Below are 13,848 nucleotides of genomic sequence, written 5' to 3'. Positions count from 1 at the left end.
TCAATTCCCAGCACCTACATGGTGTCCCACAACAATCTATAATGGGATCTGATGCCCTCTTCTGGTATGCAGATGTATGTGCAGCCAGTATGCCCATAAACATAAAATACACAAGTATAAGCAAATCTCTTTTAAAAAATTAAGTGTTTGCAACTGCCTGGTAGACTAACCAGATTTAAAGTGAAGGCATGGGAAAGAGAGTCATAAAGGTAGTTTTGGAATTTTGCACTTGTGGTGTTTTATGCCAAATTAAATCCATGAATTATTTCCTGGTAGCAGCAGGAGAGAAGAGCCAAATGGGTTAGGTTTAAATCTACTGGAGCCTTGCGGTGGTGACACATGCCTTTATTCTCAGCACTTAAGAGGCAGAAGCAGGAAGATCTCTGAGTGGCCAGCCTGGTCTACAGAGTGAGTTCTAGGACAGCTAGAGCTACATAGAGAGACCCTGTCTCAAAAAACAAAGCAAAAAACTACGGGAAAGTGGGGTCTGGAGAGATAGCTCAGCAGGCAAAGGACCCAACTTCAGTTCCCAACATCCACATGGTGGCTCACAACTGCCTGTAACTCCAGTTCCAAGGGATTCAACAGTGTATTTTGGCTTCCGTGGTGACTACACAGATGTGTGCAGCATGTATGTAGGCAAACACTTATACAAATAAAATGAAACAAATAAACCTTAAAAAATAAAAAGAGGAAGAAATCGGCTTCTTCCTGTAGTTGGAACCTGAATGTTGCCTGCAGAGGAGAAGCTTTTTTAAGGATGGGCAAGTGCTGGTGTGGACACAGACAGGACAGGTGGCCCCTTCAGCATGTGCCCCAATCCTGGACATGTCCAGCAGGCATCACACCAGAGAAGGTACAGAAAACACACCAGTTGAAAACCACACGGAGACACACTCCCTGGGAATTGAACCTAGAGCTTAATGCAACTAAGCAAGCCCTCTTTCACAGAGTCCTCTTTCAAAATTATGATATTCTGAGCTACGGTTTCACTAAGTTGCTCAAGCTTTTCACAAGTCGAGCATACTTGTCACCAGCTCTCTCTTAGACAAAGAAGCTCGGGGATTCAGGTGTCCCTTTCCCCTTCCAAACCTTCCCCCATTCAGAAGGAGACAGCACAGGCAGTGAACCTATAGGGAGCAGTCACAGGCTCACTCTCCAGACAGGGTCTCACTGTGTAGCTCTGACTGGCATGGAACTTTATATGTAGACCAGATCGGCCTTGAACTCAAAGAGACCTGCCTGCCTCTGCCTCCCAGTACTGGGACTAAAAGATGTGCCATTATGCCCAACTAACAGGTTCTTTATTATGTAACTCATTTCCCAAGGTGTAGCCACACTCATTAAGATGCATCAGACCCTTCAGACTTATTACTCTGATTATTAGGTCTTCACTTTAAGTGTCCAGGGTCAATAACTTCTCCCAGGGCTTCTGTGTGGTCATAGCTAATCAGATTCTGAAATGGCTGCTGAACCCCTGGTATTTACAGATGGGCCAACAGTTGAATGGGTCAGGGTTAATGCGTAGTGAACTGTGCTGCAGCCAGTGCAGCCTGGATAGCCAAGACTGGCGGGTGTGTGTGTGTGTGTGTGTGTGTGTGTGTGTGTGTGTGTGCGCCGGGATTGAGACACGGAAGCTTCTTTTCAGGTGGAAGAACAGCAACCTTTATTTTACCCAGCAACCTTTTATACCTCTGCTCCTGTGGAGACCCACTGGCCAGAAAGAACACAAACATCCTTGTCAATTACAGACCACAAGGAAGTTCCGCTGTAAGTCAGGGGGAGTGAGGGCAGCTGGATCACGACAAACTGGACAGAAATTAGTTTACATCTGGGGACTGCCACTCAATTTAGCTGTCATGACATATGGTAGGCCACAGGCGAGGCCCACAGAATACATACCTGTCTATACCTGCTGCTGCTCCACAGGCAAAAGGGCTTTGGAAGAATGTTCTTGAAGCCTAGGGGCAGTGAGCAAGTGGGTAGAACTGCTTTTGCCTCTGGACTCTGGTTGTCCTTCCTCATTAGACTCAGCCTCAGCCTCCATGTAGCTTCCCTGAAAGTTTCCACCACCTTCTGTTCCCCAGCAACGGACTCTGAAGTGACCAAGGCAGACACACTTTGTGCTCTCCCAGAGCTCCGGGCACTGCAGAGGAGAGTGAGTCCTTAAATCCCAGGGACAGGGCTGGGTAGTGGTTGTGCACGCCTTTAATCCCATCACTCGGGAGACAGGCAGGCGGATCTCTGTGAGTTTGAGGCCAGCCTGATCTACAGAGCTAGTTCCAGGACAGCCATAGCTATACAGGAGGCCTCTAGTACTCTCCATTCTTATTTCTTTGAGACAAAAATCTGTCCCTCTCCCTCCCTCCCTCCCAGACTGACCGGCCAGTGAACTCTAGGGAACTTTTCAACCCTAGAGATACACACTACAGCGACGGCTTTTCATAAGGTTGCTGTGATCTGAACTCAAGTCCTCATGCTTGGCCAACAGGCACTTTCCTCACAGAGCTACCTCCCTAGACCCTTGTTTTTGCTTCTTTGAAACAATGTCACACTGTAGCTCAGGCTGCTCTGGAACTCACAATGTTACTCAGGCTTGCCTCAATCTTACAAAATTCCTGCTGCCTCACCCCCCGCCCCCCCAGCACCGGGATTGACTGGTGTGCCCACCATGTTAGACCATTTTTCTTGTACATCCTGAAGTGCCTCAGCCCTGGGCTGGAGACGCATGCGCTCATCAAGACAAAAGCTACTTAGTATTCTGTTTTGAAAATGAATTGCCTGTTATTCTTCCCACCTTAGGTTACACTGAGCTTTGTTCTATTGCTCTTCAGAGGTTTGGGAGTGGATTAAATAAACTCCGATAGGAAAAACCAGCAATAGATCCAGGTTCTAATAGGAAGTCTTTATCATAGTCCCTGGGTCAAGTTCGTGTCCAAGGGCTGCCCTGTGCTTTGACAGTGCAAGTGCACTCAAGTCCCAAAGGGTAAAAGGCTGAGCGCCAGTGCCCTTGCCCTGTGAGTTCTGAGATAAAAGCAGCCGAAGTCCAGATTCATTTTCCCTAGTTGGTTATCCTGTCCAGTCCTGGCGGTGTGGGGTCACGGTGCCAGGCGGAGGAGAAAATCTCACAGCAGCAGCCCAGGCTTACTCTCCCAAACAACAGTGTCAGCATCTTAAAGGGCAAGCGAGCCTATGGGACCTCTAAAGGGTGAAAGAAGGGAAGCAAGCACAATCAAGGCCGCCTCCCTGCCCATCACTACCCAAGGGCGCCTCCTCCAGCCATGAGCCCAATCAAGGCTGCCTACCTGCCCATCACTACCCAAGGGTGCCTCCTCCATCCCTGAGCACAATCAAGGCTGCCCGCCTGCCCATCACTACCCAAGGGCGCCTCATCCAGCCCTGAGCAGGAGCCTGAGCAAAACCGTGCTTTCACTACCTGCTTCTTGCAGAACCCAGACCCACAGACGGCGTTGTTAAAACAGCAGAAAGCCACGTATGGGGCCCACACCTGCGACCCACAAAGGCAGGGGGATGACTGCAAGTCCCAGGCCAGTCTGGGGTAAATAGCCAAACTGTCTCAAAAACCCAAAACATGGAGCTGGGAAAGATGGCTCAGTCTGTGAAGCGCCTGTCTTGCGCAAGAGCCTGAGTTTAATTTCCAGAACACAGATTAAAAATAGAGGCAGGTGTGGTGGTGGGGGTGGTGGTGGAGGAGGTGTGTGTGTGTGTGTGTATTTGGTTTTTCAAGACAGGGTTTCTCTGTGTAACAATCCTATCTGTCCTGGAACTTGCTCTTGTAGACCAGGCTGGCCTTGAACTCACAGAGATCTGCCTGCCTCTGCCTCCCAAGTGCTGGGATTAAAGGCCTGTGCCACCACCATTGGGTGGTGGTGTGTGTTTGTAATTCAAGTGCAGGGAGCCAGATCCCTTGGGCTCACTGGTCAACTAACCTTGTCTACTTGGCAAAATCCAGGCCAGTAAAAGACCCTGTTTAAAAGGGAGGAGGACGAGGAGGAGGAAGAGAAGAGAAGGAAGGAAGGAAAGAGGGAGGGAGGAGGGAGGGAGGAAGGAAGGAAAGAAGGAAGGAAGGAAGAAAAAAACAAAACCTAAAGAAATGTTGATGGCTCTTGAGGAATGATGCTTGAGGCTGTCCTCTGGCTTGTGCACATGAGTGCACATGCTCAAACACACACATGTACATACACACTGATGTGCACACACTCATGAACACATGAAATGACAACAAACATGAGAACACGTGACAACAGAAGGAAATAACACTGTCCCCAGCTGTCTTCATTAGGGTTTCCATTGCTGTGAAAAGACACCATGACCAGGGCGACTCTCATAAAGGAAAACATTTAGCTGCAGCGTTCCATGTACAGCTTCTGAGGTTTAGTCCTTTATCATCATGGCGGAGAGCATGACAGGGTGCAGGCAGACCTGGTGATGGAGGAGTGTCACATGCCGATATGCAGGCAACAGGAAGTAGTCTGCCGTGGAACAGTCTGTACACTGTGTATATGTACTACTCTCATTGGTTAATAAAGAGCTGATTGGCTGATGGTTAGGCAGGACAAGGTTAGGCATGAGAACCAGGTTAAGAGAATGCTGGGAAGAAGGGCAGAGTCGGGGAGTCATGAGGAGTCTCTAGCCAGACTGGAAAGAAGCAACATGGGAAGTTCATAGATGAGGTAAACAAGTCTCAGAGGAGCACGTCTGTAGGCAGAGACTGCTCATTCGTTCCGGCTGCCCAGACCCAAAATAATCACACAGAAACTGTATTAATTAAAACACTGCTTGGCCAATCACTTAGGTGTATTGCTAGCTAGTGCTTATATCTTAAATTAACCCGTCTCTATTAATCTGCGCATCACCACAAGGTTGTAACCTACTGGCAAGGTTCTGGCAGGCTTCCGCGGGTGTCTTACTTCTTCGGTGGCTACGTGGCATCTCTCTTACTCTGCCTACTTTCGCCCAGTATTCAGTTTAGTTTTCCTACCTAGCTCTATTTTGCCCTGCCATAGGCCTAAGCAGCTTCATTACTCATTAACCAATAAAAGCAACACATATACAGAAGGACTTCCCACATCACACATAGATGAAAAGAAATGGGTTAATTTAGGGTGTAAGAGCTGTCTGGAGACAACCCTAAGCTATTGGCTGAGCATTTATAATTAATAATAAGTCTCTGTGTGGTTATTTGGGAGCAATTGCCAGGACATAGAGAAATTCCGCCTACAACTATCTCACTGGGAGTAGCTTGAACATAGAAGAAGCCCACCCTCACAGTGACACACTTCCTCCAACAAAGCCACACCTACTCCAACAAAGCCACATACCCTCTAATAGTGCCATTCCCATTCAAATCGCCACACCAGCTTTGCCAGGAAGCAAGCAGTCTGTGTCCAGCATCTACACACACATGATAACCTTGAAAATATAAGTCTGGTTAGAACAGAACCAAGATTTTGGGCTCCCAGGCTGCAGATCGCCACAGTGGCTGCTTACCTGTGCCCTTGCAGTGTGCCAGTGATCATGGGAAATCCCTAGACAGAGGACATGGCCACGTAACAAATCAAGGATGGGGTGTACTGTGGTAATGGCTCTCACCAAAAGACGGCTTTTGTCCTTGGGCGTTCATCGTTGTTCCTGAAGAAAATAAAAATCTGTATGTTTGTGTTAGAGTCTGCACTTTCCAGTGGATACCCACGCCTGATTCAGGCTATGCGCTTTCCCGAACTTGGGCCCACGAGAATGGACGATTGTCCTGAGGGTTAAAAAAGAGACACATACAAAAGAGACCTTTGCTCATTTACCAGAGTAAATGGCCCTTTATTAAACTCAAGTTGGGTATTTATACCAGTGGGCAACCAGGATCAAAAAGGCAAGGCCTCCTCCCAACAAAAGCAGGAAGAAGAATAAAGGCCCCAGTAAAGGAAAACTCCTCCCACCCAGAGGGGGCTGGGGAAACTGGCCTTTGTGGGAGTTTTTCCCCAGGCAGGTGGTCGAGGGTACAAGGCAATGCCAGACAGATTAGATGGGCCTAGGCGCCTGAGCTTCTTTGAGGCAGGTTGAGAAATTACCATTTTAAAGTAAAATAGATCCCTCAGGCTAATGTACCAGGCTGTAGCAGAACCAAGGACAGAACTAGCAGGAAGCTTAGCTGGTTAGTGTAAACATTATTTGCATCCAGTATTTTGGTCTCAAGGATCAGGGAGGACAGGGTCCCACATGTTTGTGTATTCCTTTTTCAGAAAACAGTGGCCCAGAAGTTTCCATTTGGGGGAAAAGTTTTAAAATATGAAGGTCTTCCCAGGCACGGGGGTGCACACCTTTAATCTCAGCACTCAAAAGATAGAGACAGATGGATATTTGAAATCTAGGCCATCTTAGTCTACAGAGTGAGTTTCAGAACAGCCAAGGTTATGTAGAGAGACCCTGACTCAAAACAGCAAAAATAAAATAAAACATTAGGGTCTTTAAAAAATATTTTGATCATTTCTGACATTTGAGGGAAGGAACTTGGTTGAAATCTAACTAAAAGAACTACCCTGTACAGAATGAGAGACACTGACCCCACAACAAACCCTGACAGCAATGTCTCCTGGAAGTTGTGACCTCTGGGTCAAAAGAAACTCTGGCTTCCTTGTTCAAGGTCCACAGGTCACAGAAGGAGTGCTGTGTACTCGCTTCCTTCTCATGATGCAGAGATGCGGTGGCTTCTCTGAGCACCAGACTGCAGCTAGCAGTTGGATCTAAGCCAAATCCACTTCTCGGTGAACAGGCTGTTGGGGCAGGGCCTCCTGCCACAGGTACAGCCATCAGGCTATGGGGAGGGGAGTCCAACAGCTGGATCTAAGCAGAGTCCACTTCTCAGTGATTAGGCTATTGGGGCAGGGCCTCCTGTGACAGATACAGCCATCAGGCGATGGAGAGCCCTTTCTGTAGGGGTCGTCCTTCCACGCCACCCACATCCCACGAGTTCCATATTGTCCTAGGGGTTAAAGCACAAGACGCACACACACAGATACAGAGTTCCAGTCATCCTCAAGAAGAGAATGCCCCTTTATTTAACTAAATCCAGGGTTAAAATACCTTTGGCCCCAGTAAAGGAAAACTCCTCCCACCCAGAGGGGGCTGGGGAAACCGGTCTCTGTGGGAGTTTTTCCCCAGGCAGGTGGTCGAGGGTTCAAGGCAATGTTAGACAGGTTAGATGGGCCTTGGCGCCTGAGCTTCTTTGAGGCAGGTTGAGAAATTACCATTTTAAAGTAAAACAAATCCCTCAGGCTAATGTACCAGGCTGTAGCAGAACCAAGGGCGGAACTAGCAGGAAGCTTAGCTGGTTAGCGTAAACATTATTTGCATCCAGTATTTTGGTCTCAAGGATCAGGGAGGACAGGGTCCCACAAGTCCCCCTTTTATATAAAATATGATGACTAGCACCTTGTCTTAGGTGGTGATGGCCAGGCAGACTCTTTACCCATCGTGGAAAAAGTATTCCAGGTCAAAATACCTTTCTGTCTTAGGTCAGAGTCTCCTCCCATTCAATCCTTACCCGTCTTTGGTTACTAGTCATACATTGAGTCCAGCCAGATTATGCTGAAAGATATTTTGAGGCGAATGCCAAAAGGACTTGACCTGAGTAGTCCTGACTCTGGCTTCATGAGATCATGAATGTCATGCTCCAGCATATACAAGCATTCCCAAAGGAGATTGTGCTTTGGCACAATCCTGAAAACTCTGCTCAGAATAGAGCCCCTTTAAGTAAGGTCTCAATAGCACTGGTGTAAGGTCCCTGGAAAGCTAACTAGAATAAATGACAGCCAATTAGTAAATTTTGTATTTCAGGGACCATGAAAAACAGTAAAAATCCTATTCTGTGACCAGCAAAGGTCAAAAAACCATATCCAATCTGTCAAGATTAAAATCAGTATCCAAATTCTTAATTTGAACAACCATGGCATTTTGCAACCTGCTTTGAAGATACCCATAGTGCTCAGCAGAAATAGCTGACAGGATAAGAAAAACTGATAGCAAGCAATAACTGACAAATCAAGGAGAAATCCAGCAGTACAGCAATTGTACAGCAATAACAATATAGCAATGTACAGCAATAACAGTACAGCAATAACTGATAGAACAAGGGTAGGAGCTGGATCATTTTTCAGGAACCTGCCAGCTCTGCAGCAATCAGGTCAGACAGCTCCATAGCAGAGGCTTTGACCTTAGGCCTCTGGACAGATGAATCCACAGCATGAACAGTACCCAGATGCATGTCAGCATTCCTAGAAAAAACATAAACAAAACTCTTCTCCCAAATTAACATTTAAGAGTACTAAAAAACTCATTGTAAAAATTCAGCACAGTCAGTACTGGAAGTAGGCTGGTCTTGAACTTAGAGACCTGTAGGTCTCTGCTCCAAAGAGCAAATTCTATTGGCCTGTGCCATAGCAACTGGCCTAAATATTGGTCAGAATTAGCCAACCTCAAAACATTATTTTTTTTTTATTGGCCTGCACCATCATAGCAGGTCTTGAACTGGGCTGAATGGTCAGCTCCAAAACATCTTTTACAATCAGTTCCACCTGGAACTTTTCCAGGGGCAGAAAATTATTATCTGATCCAGTACATGAGCACTTACACAACTGGACAGAATTATAAAAATTGCTACCTTTAATGGGGGCACATTGCCTCCCGCCAACATTAGAGAAATAATTAATAGGATCGACATATCTGGCTACAGATTTGGAAATCTTTGTCAGTCATCAATCCATATAAAAAATATAAGGACTCTATAAATTAGTCCTCCAAAGAGCAATTAATCAAATAAAAATATATGCAACAAATTTAAACTGAAAACTCTCAATAGACAAACTTAAAATGCCTGAAAGACATTTAAAAAATCCTCAAACAATAACATCTTTAATCATTGGAGAAGTGTGAATCACAATAACTCTTGACTCTACCTTATCCCTTAAACATGATTACGATCAAATACTGTTTATAACTTGTACTTAAGAGAAACTCCTCCACCACTGGTGGAAATGCAAACTGGCACAGTTTGGATTTTTAGGAAATTAGGCAGCAAACCATCCCAAGATTTAGCTAATCTCTTTTGGGTCTGTAAAACCTTTGAATCTATTACAGTCTCCATTTAAAACTGCTGAAGCTGCACTGCACAGCGGGGGGCGGGACACAGACCCCTCCGCTCTGTTTGCAAACTGTCACCTGAGTTTAGGCAGACGGATTTTAACTATTCTTTGTACCACCAAGGCCTGGCTATTGTCGCTTTTTGTGGGCCGTGTGCCCATGTCTCTCCGCCCTCTTCTTGGGGCGCGTGTCCAGCGCTCCCCTTTCTGCGTTGCCGCTTGGCTTGTGCAAGTTCATCGCGCCCCCATCACCGTCGGCTACCTCGGCCGCTGTGAGAGCCCGTGCACGGTTCTGTGACCCGCATTCAAACATGCATGGGAGCTTTCTAGTCTCCCTGAAAGACAAGCTCTGTGAACTGTTCTTTTTTACCCAAAAACTCTTAATAGAACTCATAAACATCTTTTGAATCTTCTCTCAGCCCGTTCTCCTCAACCAAAATTAAAGCCCCGTGCTAGCAAAGCCAAGGATTGAATTCTCTCATAAAAATTAGGCAAAATATCACCTCAAGAAGCAAACTGTCGTAATGAACTCTCATGTGGTGCCATCTACCTTAAAATATTGGTGCTTCTCCAAAAGCACTGTCAATTGACCTCAATAGGCCTCCCGGTTCCGAACAAGAACAGAGATACTTACATTTCAAAATCCCAATACACCCTTCTGGCTAACCTTTTTCCTTTCAGGGTGACCCCATAGGTTTACCTTTCCAGAAACTCGTGGCTGCTTCTTCTTCGTATCCCAGTGGGGCCTCCATCTGTAGGGGTCGTCCTTCCACACCACCCACATCCCACGAGTTCCATATTGTCCTAGGGGTTAAAGCACAAGACGCACACACACAGATACAGAGTTCCAGTCATCCTCAAGAAGAGAATGCCCCTTTATTCAACTAAATCCAGGGTTAAAATACCTTTGGTCCCAGTAAAGGAAAACTCCTCCCACCCAGAGGGGGCTGGGGAAACTGGCCTCTGTGGGAGTTTTTCCCCAGGCAGGTGGTCGAGGGTTCAAGGCAATGTTAGACAGGTTAGATGGGCTTCTTTGAGGCAGGTTGAGAAATTACCATTTTAAAGTAAAACAAATCCCTCAGGCTAATGTACCAGGCTGTAGCAGAACCAAGGGCGGAACTAGCAGGAAGCTTAGCTGGTTAGCGTAAACATTATTTGCATCCAGTATTTTGGTCTCAAGGATCAGGGAGGACAGGGTCCCACACCTTTCAGCATCACCAGGACCTGGATGAAGTGGATGGATATGCCCTCAGCTGCTTCGTCCTGCCCACACAGGAGCCATGTCAACTTGGTCACCACCTACTTCCTCCATTTATTAGTTACTCTTCTCATTGTGTGATCAAATACCTGGAGAAGCAACTTAAGGGAAGAGCGGTTTAACTTTTTTCTTTTCTTCTTTTTTTTTTAACGATCTGTTTTATGCACGAGTGTTTTGCCTACATGCATGTATGCATGTGAGTATGTGTATGGTGCCAGTTGAGATCAGAAGAGGACATCAAATTCCCTGGAACTGGAGTTACCAATGGTCGTGAGAGAGTGCTCTTAACTGCTGAGCCATCTCTTCAGGCCCCCCCCCCCCCCCAGTGTTTATTTTGATTGACAGTTTGAAAGAGTACAGTCCATGGAGGTGGGCAAGGCACACCACTAAAAGCATGGGGCATCTGGTCACATGGTATCTGTTGTCAGGAAGCAGAGAGCTGACAGGAAGTGGGCTGGAGATGAGTCAACTGTTAAGAGTGCTTATTGCTCTTGCAGAGCCACAGAGTGGCTATAACTCCAGTTCCAGGGATGTGGGCTGTCCTTCTGCGCATGTGTTGCTTTTACTGGTAGATGATTAAAGCTGTTTTGGCCAATGGCTTAGTAGAGTAAAGCCAGGGGGAAAATCCGAACATACAGAGAGAGAGAGAGAGAGAGAGAGAGAGAGAGAGAGAGAGAGAGAAGGCGGAGTCGAGGAGACTCCATGTAGCTGCCGAAGGAGAAAGATGCTAGAACCTTACCCATAAACTACAGCCTTGTGGAGATACATAGATTAATAGAAATGGGTTAATTTAAGATGTAAGAGCTAGCTAGAAATATGCCCGAGTCATTGGTCAAAGAGTATTGTATTAATAAAGTTTTTGTGTGATTATTCAGGTCTGGGTAGCTGGAAAATAAAGATCAAGTTTCTGCTTACATTGAGGAGCTCCAGTGTCTTCTTCTGGCCTCTGAGGACACCAGGCATGCACACAACACACACATGCACACAGCACACACATGCACACAGTGTGCACATATTCATAGTGCACACATACACATAGTGCACACATACAGTGCACATATACACACAGTGCACACATACATACAATGCACACATACTCACAGTGCACATATACACATAGTACACACATACTCACAGTGCACATATACACACAGTGCACACATACATACAATGCACACATACTCACAGTGCACACATACTCACAGTGCACACATACACATAGTACACACATACTCACAGTGCACACATACACACAGTGCACACATACACATAGTACACACATACTCACAGTGCACACATACTCACAGTGCACATATACACACAGTGCACACATACACATAGTACACACATACTCACAGTGCACATATACACACAGTGCACACATACACATAGTACACACATACTCACAGTGCATACATACACACAGTGCACACATACACATAGTGCACACATACTCACAGTGCACACATACACACAGTGCACACATACACATAGTACACACATACTCACAGTGCACACATACTCACAGTGCACATATACACACAGTGCACACATACACATAGTACACACATACTCACAGTGCACACATACACACAGTGCACACATACACATAGTACACACATACTCACAGTGCACACATACACATAGTACACACATACTCACAGTGCACATATACACACAGTGCACACATACACATAGTACACACATACTCACAGTGCACACATACACATAGTACACACATACTCACAGTGCACATATACACACAGTGCACACATACACATAGTACACACATACTCACAGTGCACATATACACATAGTACACACATACTCACAGTGCACATATACACACAGTGCACACATACACATAGTACACACATACTCACAGTGCACACATACACACAGTGCACACATACACATAGTGCACACATACTCACAGTGCACACATACACACAGTGCACACATACACATAGTGCACACATACTCACAGTGCACACATACACATAGTACACACATACTCACAGTGCACATATACACACAGTGCACACATACACATAGTACACACATACTCACAGTGCACACATACACATAGTACATACATACTCACAGTGCACATATACACACAGTGCACACATACACATAGTACACACATACTCACAGTGCACATATACACACAGTGCACACATACACATAGTACACACATACTCACAGTGCACATATACACACAGTGCACACATACATACAATGCACACATACTCACAGTGCAATATGCACACAGTGCACACATACACACAGTGCAGACATACACATGCAGGCAAAAGAAATTCATGTACATAAAATAAAAATAAACTGTCTTAAAAAGCAACAACAGCACTTTAAGCACTTTAAGGCCCCCCTTTGGTGAGATGTCATCCAACCAGGCTCCATTTCCTGGTTTTCACAGCCTCCCCAGACAGTATCCCTATCTGGGGACCACATATTGCTGCACCTTCAGGGGACCTTCCCCATACAAGTCACAACACTCCCTATGTCACTGCGATGCATGCACCCCTCAGGTTACAGATGCACCTGTCCACAGAGCCCAGTGCCATTCAGCACGTATTAGTCTTGTTCTATTGGTACAGGTAGTTTTCATTCTTCCTGGGTATGACAATTTATGCCTGCATATTCCAGCCACTTGGCAATTGGGGGTAGAAAAATCACATGTTCCAAGTCAGATCCAAGACTACAGAGTAAAACTTTGTTTTCAGAAAGCTAAAAGTGGGGACTGGAGAGATGGTTAAGCAGTTAAGAGCACTGATTGCTCTTCAAAAGGACCTGATGCCCAGTGCCCACATGACCATCCACACCATGTGTGATTCCAGTCCTCTAGGAATCCTGTGCTGTCTCCTAGTCTCTGTGGGAACCACATGCATAGGGTACACATACATGCAAGCAAAATGCCCATACACATAAAAAAACCCCAAAACGGCTGGGCAGTGGTGGCACATGTCTTTAATCCTGGCACGAGGGAGGCAAAAGCAGATGAATCTCTGAGTTCAAGGTCAGCCTGGTCTACAGAGCAAGTTCTAGGACAGCCAGGGCTACACGGAGAAACCTGGTCTCACACCCCTCCAAAAGAGAGAGAGGGAGAGAGGGGGGAGGAGAGAGAGAGAGAGAGAGAGAGAGAGAGGAAAAGAGAAAGAAAGAGGGAAAAGACAAAACTAGAAAGCTGTTTAAGCGAGAGTTCTGGTGTGTCTGGTGTGCACTCTTCACCTCACCCTTTCCCTGTGTCTTTGTTAGGGTTTCTATAGCTGTGAAGAGACACCATGACTAAGGCAACTCTTATAAAGGAAAATATGTAACTGAGGTGGCGGCTTACAGTTCAGAGGTTCAGTCCATTAGCAATATGATAGGGAACATGGCGAATAGGAGGCAGATGTAGTGCTGGGAGAAGTAGCT

The sequence above is a fragment of the Myodes glareolus genome, chromosome 10 (assembly GCF_982192425.1).
Source record: "Myodes glareolus chromosome 10, mMyoGla1.1, whole genome shotgun sequence".
Taxonomy (NCBI): Eukaryota; Metazoa; Chordata; class Mammalia; order Rodentia; family Cricetidae; genus Myodes; species Myodes glareolus.
The sequence above is the reverse complement of the archived record's forward strand: the minus strand, read 5'-3'. Positions refer to the sequence as shown.